We start from the raw sequence: 17,227 nt of genomic DNA on the forward strand, positions 1-17,227 counted from the left end.
AATATGACGTCATGCCATCCAAAATCTATGGCAGTTTTTTACAATCCTAATCTATGACAAGTTTTGTAATTTGCTAATCTATGGCGGATTTTCGTTGTTTCTAAATCTATGGGAAATTTTGAACTAATGAAAAACAATGCAGTACATATATGATCAATGACTTGCCTGAAACCAGTAGAAATTTACAACATGTCTATAAATATTTGTGAAATAATGGTCAACCAAATCGTTATGGTAACCTATTTGTTTTTGTAAATGATGAATTCCTCAATTTAACAGACTTCAGGCTTGAAATGTTGTGCACTGTAAAAATCAAAAAAAAATATATATAATCATGGTACCTATATTTTACCCATTCCTTAGACCAACTAGTACCCTTTACCAAAAAAATTAAAAAAATTAAAAATTAACAGTTTGAATTTTCAAATAATATTTATTTTATCGTTAAGGAGGCTCGCGGGTATAAGATTTTCAGAAAAAAAATAAACATTGATTTTTCAATACAAATTTTATTTATAACCTTTAATAGTTGTAACTTTATCATTTGGTACAAAAATCGTTCCAAAAAATCAATTTGTGTTGACCCCAGGTGACTTTTAAAATGTAGATATCATGTAAAAAGCTCCAAATTATCTCCCTTTGGTGCAAAAATGCCATTTTTTAGCATTAAAATTGAAATATCTTTTTTAACTTATCGGTGACCTATATTTTTTATTGTTGTTTTCAAATAAGCTGTACATAAACTAAATAATTGTAAAATTTGAGCGATTTCTGTAATTTAGTTCTTTTTTTATTTCGATATTACCGTTTTTTCTCCTATTAGTTCAACAGAAAAAAAGGACATCAACAAAAATGTATGCTTCTTTCGAAGGCAGATTGTGAGCGTAAATGAACGGTGACCCCATTTTTTTATTTCATTTTTCTATTAAGTATAAGATAATGTTCATTTATAGAAAAATAAAGAGAAATCCTATATTAAATAAAAAAAATCATTTAGACCCGCGAGCCCCCTTAAATACATATTTTGTATTTGTTGACAATTTAAATCAAATAGATATCCGTTGATTTTATCTTTCACTTTATAAATTTTGTCAGCTGCAGGTAGTAAAATATTTACTATAACTCTTTTTTTAATAATCCGGTACTGAAAAAAGTGGTGCCCTAGCTTGTACATCGAGCGTTTTGGCTGATACAGCACATTTTGACCCTCTTCCGAATAATAGGTCACATCTTCCTTAAAATCATCCGCAAACTGTTGTCCAGGATAATAACTTCTTCTGGAATCGTGTTCAAATCTATGAGCTTCGCAATCATTTGTGGCAGCTACCATGATATATTGCGTTATTCCATTGTGACGCAATTTTAAGATCTGCCATAGATTTGGAGAAAAACAAAAATCTGCCATAGTTTGTAATGTCACATTTGCAATGGATTAGGAATTTGCCATAGATTTGGAACCCGCCATATATTTCAGTCCTACATGTATAATTTATTTCACCACATGACGTTTTAGAGGGTTTTCTTAAGCGTAGATTTAAATATAGATGTTATGTAATAATTCAATATTTCAGTGAATTTGCCATTATTTTGCAGGTTTCTCTTCGACTTGTGGTTGGTAAGTTTGTCATTATTCTGTCTGTCTAACTCGGACCTGTGGTCAGTGAATTATTCTGTCTGTCTAAATCAGACCTGTGGTCAGTGAATTATTCTGTCCGTCTAACTCAGACCTGTGGTCAGTGAATTATTCTGTCTGTCTAACTCTGACCTGTGGTCAGTGAATTATTCTGTCTGTCTAACTCCGACCTGTGGTCAGTGAATTATTCTGTCTGTCTAACTCTGACCTGTGGTCAAGTGAATTTCTGATTATTTTGTCTCTCTTCCACAGCTGGTGGTCTGTGAATTTGCTTTTATTATGTCTGTTTTTCTTCTATTTGAGGAGTTTTTATTCTTCCTTCATTTTCAACTTTTCTTTTTTTTACAAAGCACAAAATAAGTTTTCTGAGGCTAGTCCAAATACAAGTGCAATCTATTTGTTTACCAATGTCTTTGATACTATACATGCATCTCTCAATAATATTATATATATCTATCAATAAATGTTGTTTTTAAAATACTTGGTATTGACTATACAAATGCCATAAATGCTCCATTTTGTGAATCCTTATACAAATTTAAGAAATATATACAAACCAAGCTATCAATATTGTTTATTAGCTGTTGGAAAAAACAAATAGATAAATTTTCAGACAGTAAAGTGAAAACCTACCTTTTATATAAAACAAATTTTGGTTTTGAAAAATATCTAACATTGATCAAGAATTTTGAACTTAGAAGAAGTTTTACTAAATTACGTGTATCTTCTCATAGATTACAAATAGAATTAGGTAGATATCAGGGTATTCCCCGAATTAACAGAATATGTAATAAATGTTCTTCCAATACTGTCGAAGATGAGGCTCATTTTCTATTTGATTGTAACAAATTTGAGGATGATAGAAATTGTATGTTAGCTAGTATTGCACAATATAATTCTTATTTTAATCATATGAACAGTCAAAGCAAAATTATCTGGTTATTTAGTGTAGAAAATGTTGAGTTACTTAAAATAATATGTAATTTTATATACAAACATCTTCCTTAGTGAAGATTAGTTAAAGGAAATCTATGTGTGTATATACATTTGATTGGACATAGAAAATTATATTCATCTGAATATCACAAACATACTAGCCGATTAAAAAAAATAATTGTTAAGATATATTATTTATTCAAATGTTCTCTTATATCCTTGAGGCATCGTCCCCTGGTATCAACTGCATTCAAGTTACCTATGATGCTTCCTTGTTTGCTTTTGATACAGGTAGGAAAGAGACATTTACACACATTTTACATGCCTATGGCCCATAAGGTATCGCCCCCTGGTGTCAGCTGCCTTTAGGAAACCATAATGCTTTCCTATTTGCTGCTGACACAGGATGAGTCATGGACATGTTTAATTTCTACTTTCTTTTTGGCTAATTATTATATATTTAATTGATCCAACTTTTTGTGTACTATACATATGTGGATATCTATTTTTCTTTTTTTCTTTTTGGGCTACTTGTTTGTTATCTATATCAACCACACTTGCAATAAAATGCATTAGTATTAAAAAAAAAACATACTATAGATTCTTTATCTACGTATTCTTTAAGAACTTAAATAGTTCTCGTTTAACTTTTTTTTTTTTTTTTATCTCATTGTTTGTATTGTATTATGAAAAAATTATTGATGTTGTAATGTTTATGCCCTTTGGGGCCCATAATTGGAAAATAAAATATCTTATCTTATCTTATCTATATGTTTGATGTTTTTTCCTAAATTTTGCATGCATAGACAAAAACTGTATATATGCTCAATATTTAAACTGTCTTCAAGAAGACTTGTCAAATATATCAATGATGAGAGTTGTGAAGGGGAATACAAAATAATAAAAAAAAAAATTTAAGCAATTACAGAAAATTGTTATGCCCAAATTGCATTTTTCAATCTTTTTGCTTAAAACAAATTAAAACAACTGTTCATTAACAATTGAAAATGAGAAATGAAAAATCAAACTTTTGCATAAAAATATAAGCTTCACAACTCTCAACAAAATTTATATTAAATACCACAGAGGAGGGAAGCAAACTGACAAAGAACTGTTCTTTGTTTGTAATTAAGATTAAACATAAATATGAAAACCAAGTGTTGCTCGAGATAAAATTTTAGCAAATCTTTGCCAATGTACTATTTAGCATCAGAAATATTAAGACTGCAGAATTGGCTTTTCCTTGTTATCCCCCCAGACATATATATATACACCTCCCCAATTAAATTATTATTTATATACAATGTACTTTCAAATAAATGTGTAAATACTAAAATATATTACTTTACAAATTTCATTAATTATTAACAAATAAGGAGATTATAGTGGCTTGATTGCCAATGAGAACTATCCACCAAAGTGAATATAAAAAAGATGTGGTATGAATGCCAATGCTGATGAAATATTCCCCACATGAGACCAAATAAGCAGTTAGATTTGATATTTTTTTATTTTCATGTGTATTATATTTTCCATTCTTTGATTTTCACACACACACAAAACCCTCCTCTTTGTGGTATTTAAAACAATATAGAGCTATACTCATGTAATGGATCAAGTAGTCAGCAGTCTAATATCATGAAGATGTCCACATCTCTGTAGTTACATCTCTTTACAACACATATACACATCAACCATATTCTTGTTCAATTTTTGCATCTACATCAGTTTCTTTTACGAAATATCGAACATAAAATCAACAACAAGAAAATAACCATGTTAACTTCAACTAACCTATTTTAATTTGCAAAGACTTCCGGGGCGCGAAATCTTTTTATACCACGAGATCACATGACCAAAATATTCAGTTTTGGACCGTAAAGTGTATACTTAACAACATACGCAATTAACAAAGTTCAAATTCCACTAAAAAAAATAGCAAACAATCATGATAAATAGAAATACTAATCAAAATGTTAATTTCAACCTGTTTGCAAATAACTTAAAAGAAATGGGTTGCCTCAATCGCAATTGACCTTGAACTTTGTTTGATAACTCAGAAACTGCATATACTCCGATTTTCTAGTTCCCTGCTTTAAAAGGATCGGGGTAACCATAAGAAATTGACTGTTTCTTATTTCTTTTTTTTTTTTAATGCTTGAAAGATGCAAGATGCTGAACGATAATTAAAATCTAAGCAGTATAGTAAGGCAGCAACCATTTGATTTTCTGGGGGGCGGGGGTATGTTTTTTTTTTCTGTACAGACTTTTTTTTTTCGCCTGCGGCGAAAAACAATCTATTTTTCGCGACAAGTCGAAAATATTTTTTTTCTTTCAATTTTACCATTACATATAGTGGCAGCTGAGGGTGTAACAAACAATTTTTTTTTTCAGAATTCAAAACAAATTATTTTTTCTCTCCAAAAACTGGAAACAAACTTTTTTTTCAAAAAAAAACCATAGGCCCCCCCCCCCCCCCCCCAGAAAATCAAATGGTTATTGCTTAAAGAACAGAACACCAGGAAGACCCCCCCCCCCAAAAAAAAAAAAAAAAAAATTAAAAAAATTAACAAAACTTACTTAGTTTTGACAGGGAAGAGGATACCAGTATTAAGGTCTGTCTATATAACTCATTTTTCAAGTTAGCGCTTTCGTTTGTTATAATGGTGCACATTTTTTTTTTTTTGAATTTCTTTTGGTGTTTTGAGGGGGGCTTGGTAATGTTGCTGTCTCTTTCCATTTTGTAAGTTAAGTATGTCTGGCATTTTGTGCGCGGAGGTATCTATCTTGCAACAAGAGAATCGAAGTTTCAAACAAAAGATGAAATCGCCATTGCGAATAGGAAAAACGACTAAAAGTCAAACAACAGCCCACAAAAAACAAGACACTGATCAACATGAATCATACTAAAACACTCGAGCAGCTAGATCTCAGGTGGTACTTAATTTGAATTATACAAATACAAATATCTTATTGACACAAACACATTTACAATAATTGACAAAGGCCCATATCATGGGGGTCCGTGTAACACGTATCAATTCAAAATTTTAAAAAGTTTATAAATTTGATAGTTTAGGAATTTGATCAAACTTTTAAAATACTAAACCTTACGTGCAATTTTGATTATTTCACTTTTTGAAAGTTTGATTTTTTTTTTTATTAAAATATCAAAAATAGAAAAGGGGCGAAAAGAGGGGTACCTGTAAAAAGCAAAACGAAATAAAAGCGGAACGAAACGAAACAATATGAATTGAAAGCATACTGACACTTAAAATTTTATGTATGAAATAAAACCACAGACAAACAGTTGTAAGCGGTGAAAAATTCGATGACAAAATAAATATTTCTCAAAAGAAGAGAAATCATTTCAAAACCAGACGTACGGCTCTGATATTGGCCATTTTACTTGCTGGTTTTTCTAGTACCCATATTTTAGGAGAAACAGGAGTAACAAAATACTGAACAACTCGCAGTAGGTCAAATAGTGTGTTTAGGTTGAGCATGTACATTTGTATATATATTTTCTACTGAACTCTAAGCAATAAAAATGCTCAATACACAATGTATTATCTCATTTGATTTCATTTTTTTCTGTTTTGCTCTACGACTTCTTACTTTCTGCAATAATGTTGGCTAAAGAATATATCATTCCATATACATTATGAACGATCATCTTTAACGTTTTAATCTATAATTCTTTGTAAGTTGTTGGGCATAATTATTCAGCTTTCAGCGTTCCCTAAGAAGGTCGATCCAATGTGGGAGTTTTTGATATATATATATTTTATTTACGCTGAAATTAAGAGTACTAAGATCAAATATTAGTAGATTGAAGCCAAAATACTGTTACAAGGTATCTACATAAACGCATCATAGATGGATACCAGGATATAAATTTTGCCGGTTCTTGTGCCAGACGCGCGTTTCGTCTACAAAAGACTTATCGGTGACGCTCGAATCAAATAAGTTAAAAAGTCAAATAATGTCAAATAAAATCTAAAAGGCCAAATAAAGTAAACGTTTATATCCAACTTATAGCTCTGGTTTTGTAAAAGTTAAAATCATTTATATCATATATATAAACGTATACCATAAACATTATTTTCAGCATTCATATATGACTGATTATATGTAATAGTGGCCGCTGTACTACATAAAGCGCTTATCTATCCATTTGTAGATGTCGGCATTCAGTTAAAAAATGAAAATTCTTTTCAAAAGTTTATATCAGCGATAAATGGTAATCTTTTGGGGAATCCAATAATAGATAGTCGCCTTTTCTTTACTTTGATACTTTCACGAGGGGCTTCGATGGTAATGGTACATTAAAATATTCTGATCCCCAATTTGATGAAAAAATAATATTCTGTGCAAGCAGAGGACAAAAGAAAAATCTGAATCCAAGTTTTCTCCATGGCTTTTAGTGTTAATAAAAATTTGATTCAGATAAATTGATTAATAACAATGCAAAACTTGATAGCGCTTTGACAAAACAACCACACCCCACTTTGAAAGTTAAATGGTTGCTCCATTATAGACAACGTTTTGGCTGGTTATCATATACGTAGCTCAATCATGGGTCCTAAATCAACCACTTTTTTTAATAGTAAATAACAGGAAAGGGATTTTTTTTGTATTAAGAAATATTATAATTCCGTATTTGCATTTTGGTATTTGAGTATTCTTAAGTTATCGTACGGCAATTGACTTTGAGCAAACGAAAAGAACACAGGCAGGTACATCCAGTCAGAATGGTGCGTGTAAAGAGAAGCCACACTCTCAGCTGAATGCTGGCTTTTTCCATTTTTGGCAATACACCGATTTTGCTCTTGAAAAACCAGTACAATATAAATCGCTAAGTTTTAAGTAAAGAATTCACCAAGGGCATGCTGAAATTGAAATTTGAAAAATAAGAACAGAAACAATTGAAGGGGTGTTTGGCCAAAGTGAAGTTAAAACATATCAAAAAACATTATTAAGGGCTGCTTTGTCCTAGGGAGTTGAAACCTACGTTTCTTCGTAATTTGTATGAAAACCACCTATTTTAAATTATCAATTTTTTGTTGCCAGTGACAAATATTTCATGAATGTTCCGGAACAAATTAGCAATAAATGCAACAGGGAGAGAGTGTGCATATTGAAGACATATAAAACCGTTCAATTGGTTTAATTGAGGTCTGGAGCTGGCGTTTATATATAGTAGTCCTTTATTAATTTATTATCATTGTCATTTTGATTAGTTTCTTTTGTTTCCTATTCTGACATAAGAGATGCATTTCCTTTTCAAGTGCGTTTTCCTGATCGTATTACTGTGTTTTCATTCTTTATTGGCTAGAGGTACAGGGGAGGGTTGTGATCTCACGAAAAATGTTTAACCCCGCTGCATTTGTGCGCCTGTCCCAATTCAGGAGCCTCTGTCCTTTTAAGTCTTGTATAATTTTAATTTTAGTTCATTTTTATATTTCGGAGCTTAGTATGACGTCTATAATCGCTGAACCAGACAGTATACACTTTTGTATTATTTTAAATTGGATGTGAAATACCTGAACGTATAAGAAGTACAATACAATCATTGGAAGGTTAACTAAATCTCTGTGTCCTCTGCTCAACACATCTTAATGGTAACAATTCCTACAATTCAAACAATGGAAGGTTAACTACATCTCTGTGTCGTCTGCTCTGGACACACATCCTAATGGTAACAATTTCTACAATACAAACAATAGAAGGTTAACTACATCTCTGTGTCGTCTGCTCCACACATTCTAATGGTAATCATTCCTACAATACAAACATCGAAAGGTTAACTACATCTCTGTGTCGTCTGCTCCACACATTCTAATGGTAATCATTCCTACAATACAAACATTGAAAGGTTAACTACATCTCTGTGTCGTCTGCTCTGGACACACATCCTAATGGTAATCATTCCTACAATACAATCATTGGAAGGTTAACTAAATCTCTGTGTCGTCTGCTCAACACATCTTAATGGTAACAATTCCTACAATTCAAACAATAGAAGGTTAACTACATCTCTGTGTCGTCTGCTCCACACATTCTAATGGTAACCATTCCTACAATACAATCATTGGAAGGTTAACTAAATCTCTGTGTCGTCTGCTCAACACATCTTAATGGTAACAATTCCTACAATTCAAACAATAGAAGGTTAACTACATCTCTGTGTCGTCTGCTCCACACATTCTAATGGTAACCATTCCTACAATACAAACATTGGAAGGTTAACTACATCTCTGTGTCGTCTGCTCTGGACACACATCCTAATGGTAACCATTCCTACAGTACAAACATTGGAAGGTTAACTACATCTCTGTGCCGTCTGCTCTGGACACACATCCTAATGGTAACCATTCTTACAATACAAACATTGGAAGGTTAACTTTATCTCTGTGTCGTCTGCTCAGGACACACATTCTAATGGTAACCATTCCTACAATACAAACATTGGAAGGTTAACTACATCTCTGTGTCGTCTGCTCCACACATCCTAATGGTAACCGTTCCTACAATACAAACATCGGAAGGTTAACTACATCTCTGTGTCGTCTGCTCCACACATCCTAATGGTAACCATTCCTTCAATACAAACATTGGAAGGTTAACTACATCTCTGTGTCGTCTGCTCTGGACACACATCCTGATGGTAACCATTTCTACAATACAAACATTGGAAGGTTAACTACATCTCTGTATCGTCTGCTCAACACATCTAAATGGTAACCATTCCTACAAAACAAACATTGGAAGGTTAACTACATCTCTGTGTCGTCTGCTCCACACATTCTAATGGTAACCATTCCTACAATACAAACATTGGAAGGTTAACTACATCTCTGTGTCGTCTGCTCCACACATTCTAATGGTAACCATTCCTACAATACAAACATTGGAAGGTTAACTACATCTCTGTGTCGTCTGCTCTGGACACACATCCTAATGGTAACCATTCCTATAAAACAAACATTGGAAGGTTAAGTACATCTCTGTGTCGTCTGCTCCACACATCCTAATGGTAACCATTCCTACAATACAAACATTGGAAGGTTAACTACATCTCTGTGTCGTCTGCTCTGGACACACATCCTAATGGTAACCATTCCTACAATACAAACAATGGAAGGTTAACTACATCTCTGTGTCGTCTGCTCTTGACACACATCCTAATGGTAACCATTTCTACAATACAAACATTAGAAGGTTAACTACATCTCTGTGTCGTCTGCTCCACACATTCTAATGGTAATCATTCCTACAATACAAACAATGGAAGGTTAACTACATCTAGGTGTCGTCTGCTCTAGGCACACATCCTAATGGTAACCATTCCTACAATACAAACATTGGAAGGTTAACTACATCTCTGTGTCGTCTGCTCTAGACACACATCCTAATGGTAACCATTCCTACAATACAATCATTGGAAGGTTAACTAAATCGCTGTGTCGTCTGCTTTGGACACACATCCAAATGGTAACAATTCCTACAATACAATCATTGGAAGATTAACTACATCTCTGTGTCGTCTGCTCTGGACACACATCCTAATGGTAACCATTCCTACAATACAATCATTGGAAGGTTAACTAAATCTCTGTGTCGTCTGCTCAACACATCTTAATGGTAACAATTCCTACAATTCAAACAATAGAAGGTTAACTACATCTCTGTGTCGTCTGCTCCACACATTTTAATGGTAACCATTCCTACAATACAATCATTGGAAGTTTAACTAAATCTCTGTGTCGTCTGCTCAACACATCTTAATGGTAACCATTCCTACAATACAAACATTGGAAGGTTAACTACATCTCTGTGTCGTTTGCTCTGGACACACATCCTAATGGTCACCATTCCTACAATACAATCATTTGAAGGTTAACTACATCTCTGTGTCGTCTGCTCCACACATTCTTATGGTAACCATTCCTACAAAACAAACATTGGAAGGTTAACTACATCTCTGTGTCGTCTGCTCCACACATTCTAATGGTAACCATTCCTACAATACAAACATTGGAAGGTTAACTACATCTCTGTGTCGTCTGCTCTGGACACACATCCTAATGGTAACCATACCTACAATACAAACATTGGAAGGTTAACTACATCTCTGTGTCATCTGCTCCATTCATTCTGATGGTAACCTTTCCTACAATACAAACATTGGAAGGTTAACTAAATCTCTGTGTCGTCTGCTCCACACATCCTAATGGTAACCATTCCTACAATACAAACATTGGAAGGTTAACTACATCTCTGTGTCGTCTGCTCTAGACACACATCCTAATGGTAACCATTCCTACAATACAATCATTGGAAGGTTAACTAAATCTCTGTGTCGTCTGCTCTGGACACACATCCAAATGGTAACAATTCCTACAATACAATCATTGGAAGATTAACTACATCTCTGTGTCGTCTGCTCTGGACACACATCCTAATGGTAACCATTCCTACAATACAATCATTGGAAGGTTAACTAAATCTCTGTGTCGTCTGCTCAACACATCTAAAGGTAACAATTCCTACAATTCAAACAATAGAAGGTTAACTACATCTCTGTGCCGTCTGCTCCACACATTCTAATGGTAACCATTCCTACAATACAATCATTGGAAGTTTAACTAAATCTCTGTGTCGTCTGCTCAACACATCTTAATGGTAACCATACCTACAATTCAAACAATAGAAGGTTAACTACATATCTGTGTCGTCTTCTCCACACATCCTAATGTTAACCATTCCTACAATACAAACATTGGAAGGTTAACTACATCTCTGCGTCGTTTGCTCTGGACACACATCCTAATGGTCACCATTCCTACAATACAAACATTGGGAGGTTAACTACATCTCTGTGTCGTCTGCTCCACACATTCTAATGGTAACCATTCCTACAAAACAAACATTGGAAGGTTAACTACATCTCTGTGTCGTCTGCTCCACACATTCTAATGGTAACCATTCCTACAATACAAACATTGGAAGGTTAACTACATCTCTGTGTCGTCTGCTCTGGACACACATCCTAATGGTAACCATACCTACAATACAAATAATGGAAGGTTAACTACATCTCTGTGTCATCTGCTCCATTCATTCTAATGGTAACCTTTCCTAAAATACAAACATTGGAAGGTTAACTAAATCTCTGTGTCGTCTGCTCCACACATCCTAATGGTAACCATTCCTACAATACAAACATTGGAAGGTTAACTACATCTCTGTGTCGTCTGCTCTGGACACACATTCTAATGGTAACCATTCCTACAATACAAACATTGGAAGGTTAACTACATCTCTGTGTCGTCTGCTCCACACATCTTAATGGTAACCATTCCTACAATACAATCATTGGAAGGTTAACTACATCTCTGTGTCGTCTCACTCTGCTCCACACATTCTAATGGTAACCTTTCCTACAATACAAACATTGGAAGGTTAACTACATCTCTGTGTCGTCTGCTCCACACATTCTAATGGTAACCATTCCTACAATTCAAACAATAGAAGGTAAACTACATGTCTGTGTCGTCTGCTCCACACATTCTAATGGTAACCATTCCTACAATACAAACATTGGAAGGTTAACTACATCTCTGTGTCGTCTGCTCTGGACACACATCCTAATGGTCACCATTCCTACAAAACAAACATTGGAAGGTTAACTACATCTCTATGTCGTCTGCTCCACACATTCTAATGGTAACCATTCCTACAATACAAACATTGGAAGGTTAACTACATCTCTGTGTCGTCTGCTCTGGACACACATCCTAATGGTCACCATTCCAACACAAACATTGGAAGGTTAACTACATCTCTGTGTCGTCTGCTCCACACATTCTAATGGTAACCATTCCTACAATACAAACATTGGAAGGTTAACTACATCTCTGTGTCGTCTGCTCTGGACACACATCCTAATGGTCACCATTCCTACAATACAAACACTGGAAGGTTAACTACATCTCTGTGTCGTCTGCTCCACACATCCTAATGGTAACCATTCCTACAATACAAACAATGGAAGGGTAACTAAATCTCTGTGTCGTCTGCTCCACACATCCTAATGGTAACCATTCCTACAATACAAACATTGGAAGGTAAACTACATCTCTGTGTCGTCTGCTCTGGACACACATCCTAATGGTAACCATACCTACAATACAAACATTGGAAGGTTAACTACATATCTGTGTCGTCTGCTCCACAGATTCTAATGGTAATTATTCCTACAATACAACCATTGGAGGGTTAACTACATCTCTGTGTCGTCTGCTCTGGACACACATCCTAATGGTAACCATTCCTACAATACAATCATTGGAAGGTTAACTACATCTCTGTGTCATCTGCTCCTTACATTCTAATGGTAACCATTCCTACAATACAAACATTGGAAGGTTAACTACATCTCTGTGTCGTCTGCTCTGGACACACATCCTAATGGTAACCATACCTACAATACAAACATTGGAAGGTTAACTACATCTCTGTGTCGTCTGCTCTGGACACACATCCTAATGGTAACCATTCCTACAATACAATCATTGGAATGTTAACTACATCTCTGTGTCATCTGCTCCACACATTCTAATGGTAACCATTCCTACAATACAAACATTGGAAGGTTCACTACATCTCTGTGTCGTCTGCTCTGGACACACATCCTAATGGTAACCATTCCTACAGTACAAACATTGGAAGGTTAACTAAATCTCTGTGTCGTCTGCTCTGGACACACATTCTAATGGTAACCATTCCTACAATACAAACATTGGAAGGTTAACTACATCTCTGTGTCGTCTGCTCTGGACACACATCCTAATGGTAACCATACCTACAATACAAACATTGGAAGGTTAACTACATCTCTGTGTCGTCTGCTCCACACATTCTAATGGTAACCATTCCTACAATTCAAACAATAGAAGGTTAACTACATCTCTGTGTCGTCTGCTCCACACATTCTTATGGTAACCATTCCTACAATACAAACATTGGAAGGTTAACTACATCTCTGTGTCGTCTGCTCTGGACACACATTCTAATGGTAACCATTCCTACAATACAATCATTGAAAGGTTAACTACATCTCTGTGTCGTCTGCTCTGGACACACATTCTAATGGTAACCATTCCTACAATTCAAACAATAGAAGGTTAACTACATCTCTGTGTCGTCTGCTCCACACATTCTAATGGTAACCATTCCTACAATACAAACATTGGAAGGTTAACTACATCTCTGTGTCGTCTGCTCCACACATTCAAATGGTAACCATTCCTACAATACAAACATTGGAAGGTTAACTACATCTCTGTGTCGTTTGCTCACTACATCCTAATGATCACCATTCCTACAATACAAACAATAGAAGGTTAACTACATCTCTGTGTCGTCTGCTCCACACATTCTAATGGTCACCATTCCTACAATACAAACATTGGAAGGTTAACTACATCTCTGTGTCGTCTGCTCCACACATCCTAATGGTCACCATTCCTACAATTCAAACAATAGAAGGTTACTAGTAACTACATCTCTGTGTCGTATGTTTCACACATTCTAATGGTAACCATACCTACAATACAAACATTGGAAGGTTAACTACATCTCTGTGTCGTCTGCTCTGGACACACATCCTAATGGTAACCATTCCTACAATACAAACAATGGAAGGTTAACTACATCTCTGTGTCGTCTGCTCTACACATGCTAATGGTAACCATTCCTAAAATACAATCATTGGAAGGTTAACTACATCTCTGTGTCATCTGCTCCACACATTCTTATGGTAACCATTCCTACAATACAAACATTGGAAGGTTAACTACATCTCTGTGTCGTCTGCTCTGGACACACATCCTAATGGTCACCATTCCTACAGTACAAACATTGCAAGGTTAACTAAATCTCTGTGTCGTCTGCTCTGGACACACATTCTAATGGTAACCATTCCTACAATACAATCATTGAAAGGTTAACTACATCTCTGTGTCGTCTGCTCTGGACACACATTCTAATGGTAACCATTCCTACAATTCAAACAATAGAAGGTTAACTACATCTCTGTGTCGTCTGCTCCACACATTCTAATGGTAACCATTCCTACAATACAAACATTGGAAGGTTAACTACATCTCTGTGTCGTCTGCTCTGGACACACATTCTAATGGTAACCATTCCTACAATACAAACATTGGAAAGTTAACTACATCTCTGTGTCGTCTGCTCCACACATCCTAATGGTAACCTTTCCTACAATAAAACATTGGAAGGTTAACTACATCTCTGTGTCGTCTGCTCTGGACACACATCCTAATGGTAACCATACCTACAAAACAAACATTGGAAGGTTAACTACATCTCTGTGTCGTCTGCTACACACATTCAAATGGTAACCATTCCTACAATACAAACATTGGAAGGTTAACTACATCTCTGTGTCGTTTGCTCACTACATCCTAATGATCACCATTCCTACAATACAAACAATAGAAGGTTAACTACATCTCTGTGTCGTCTGCTCCACACATCCTAATGGTCACCATTCCTACAATTCAAACAATAGAAGGTTACTAGTAACTACATCTCTGTGTCGTCTGTTTCACACATTCTAATGGTAACCATACCTACAATACAAACATTGGAAGGTTAACTACATCTCTGTGTCGTCTGCTCTGGACACACATCCTAATGGTAACCATTCCTACAATACAAACAATGGAAGGTTAACTACATCTCTGTGTCGTCTGCTCTACACATGCTAATGGTAACCATTCCTAAAATACAATCATTGGAAGGTTAACTACAATTCTGTGTCATCTGCTCCACACATTCTTATGGTAACCATTCCTACAATACAAACATTGGAAGGTTAACTACATCTCTGTGTCGTCTGCTCTGGACACACATCCTAATGGTCACCATTCCTACAGTACAAACATTGCAAGGTTAACTAAATCTCTGTGTCGTCTGCTCTGGACACACATTCTAATGGTAACCATTCCTACAATACAAACATTTGAAGGTTAACTACATCTCTGTGTCGTCTGCTCTGGACACACATCCTAATGGTAACCATTCCTACAATACAAACATTGGAAGGTTAACTACATCTCTGTGTCGTCTGCTCCACACATCCTAATGGTAACCATACCTACAATACAAACATTGGAAGGTTAACTACATCTCTGTGTCGTCTGCTCCACACATTCTAATGGTAACCATTCCTACAATTCAAACAATAGAAGGTTAACTACATCTCTGTGTCGTCTGCTCCACACATTCTTATGGTAACCATTCCTACAATACAAACATTGGAAGGTTAACTACATCTCTGTGTCGTCTGCTCTGGACACACATTCTAATGGTAACCATTCCTACAATACAAACATTGGAAGGTTAACTACATCTCTGTGTCGTCTGCTCTGGACACACATCCTAATGGTAACCATACCTACAATACAATCATTGGAAGGTTAACTACATCTCTGTGTCATCTGCTCCACACATTCTAATGGTAACCATTCCTACAATACAAACATTGGAAGGTTAACTACATCTCTGTGTCGTCTGCTCTGGACACACATCCTAATGGTAACCATTCCTACAATACAATCATTGGAAGGTTAACTACATCTCTATGTCATCTGCTCCACACATTCTAATGGTAACCATTCCTACAATACAAACATTGGAAGGTTAACTACATCTCTGTGTCGTCTGCTCTGGACACACATCCTAATGGTAACCATTCATACAGTACAAACATTGGAAGGTTAACTAAATCTCTGTGTCGTCTGCTCTGGACACACATTCTAATGGTAACCATTCCTACAATACAAACATTGGAAGGTTAACTACATCTCTGTGTCGTCTGCTCTGGACACACATCCTAATGGTAACCATACCTACAATACAAACATTGGAAGGTTAACTACATCTCTGTGTCGTCTGCTCCACACATTCTAATGGTAACCATTCCTACAATTCAAACAATAGAAGGTTAACTACATCTCTGTGTCGTCTGCTCCACACATTCTTATGGTAACCATTCCTACAATACAAACATTGGAAGGTTAACTACATCTCTGTGTCGTCTGCTCTGGACACACATTCTAATGGTAACCATTCCTACAATACAATCATTGAAAGGTTAACTACATCTCTGTGTCGTCTGCTCTGGACACACATCCTAATGGTAACCATTCCTACAATACAATCATTGGAAGGTTAACTACATCTCTGTGTCATCTGCTCCACACATTCTAATGGTAACCATTCCTACAATACAAACATTGGAAGGTTAACTACATCTCTGTGTCGTCTGCTCTGGACACACATCCTAATGGTAACCATTCCTACAATACAAACATTGGAAGGTTAACTACATCTCTGTGTCGTCTGCTCTGGACACACATCCTAATGGTCACCATTCCTACAGTACAAACATTGGAAGGTTAACTAAATGTCTGTGCCGTCTGCTCTGGACACACTTTCTAATGGTAACCATTCCTACAATACAAACATTGGAAGGTTAACTACATCTCTGTGTCGTCTGCTCTGGACACACATCCTAATGGTAACCATTCCTACAATACAAACATTGGAAGGTTAACTACA

The sequence above is a fragment of the Mytilus trossulus genome, chromosome 3, assembly GCF_036588685.1.
Source record: "Mytilus trossulus isolate FHL-02 chromosome 3, PNRI_Mtr1.1.1.hap1, whole genome shotgun sequence".
NCBI classification, from domain to species: Eukaryota; Metazoa; Mollusca; class Bivalvia; order Mytilida; family Mytilidae; genus Mytilus; species Mytilus trossulus.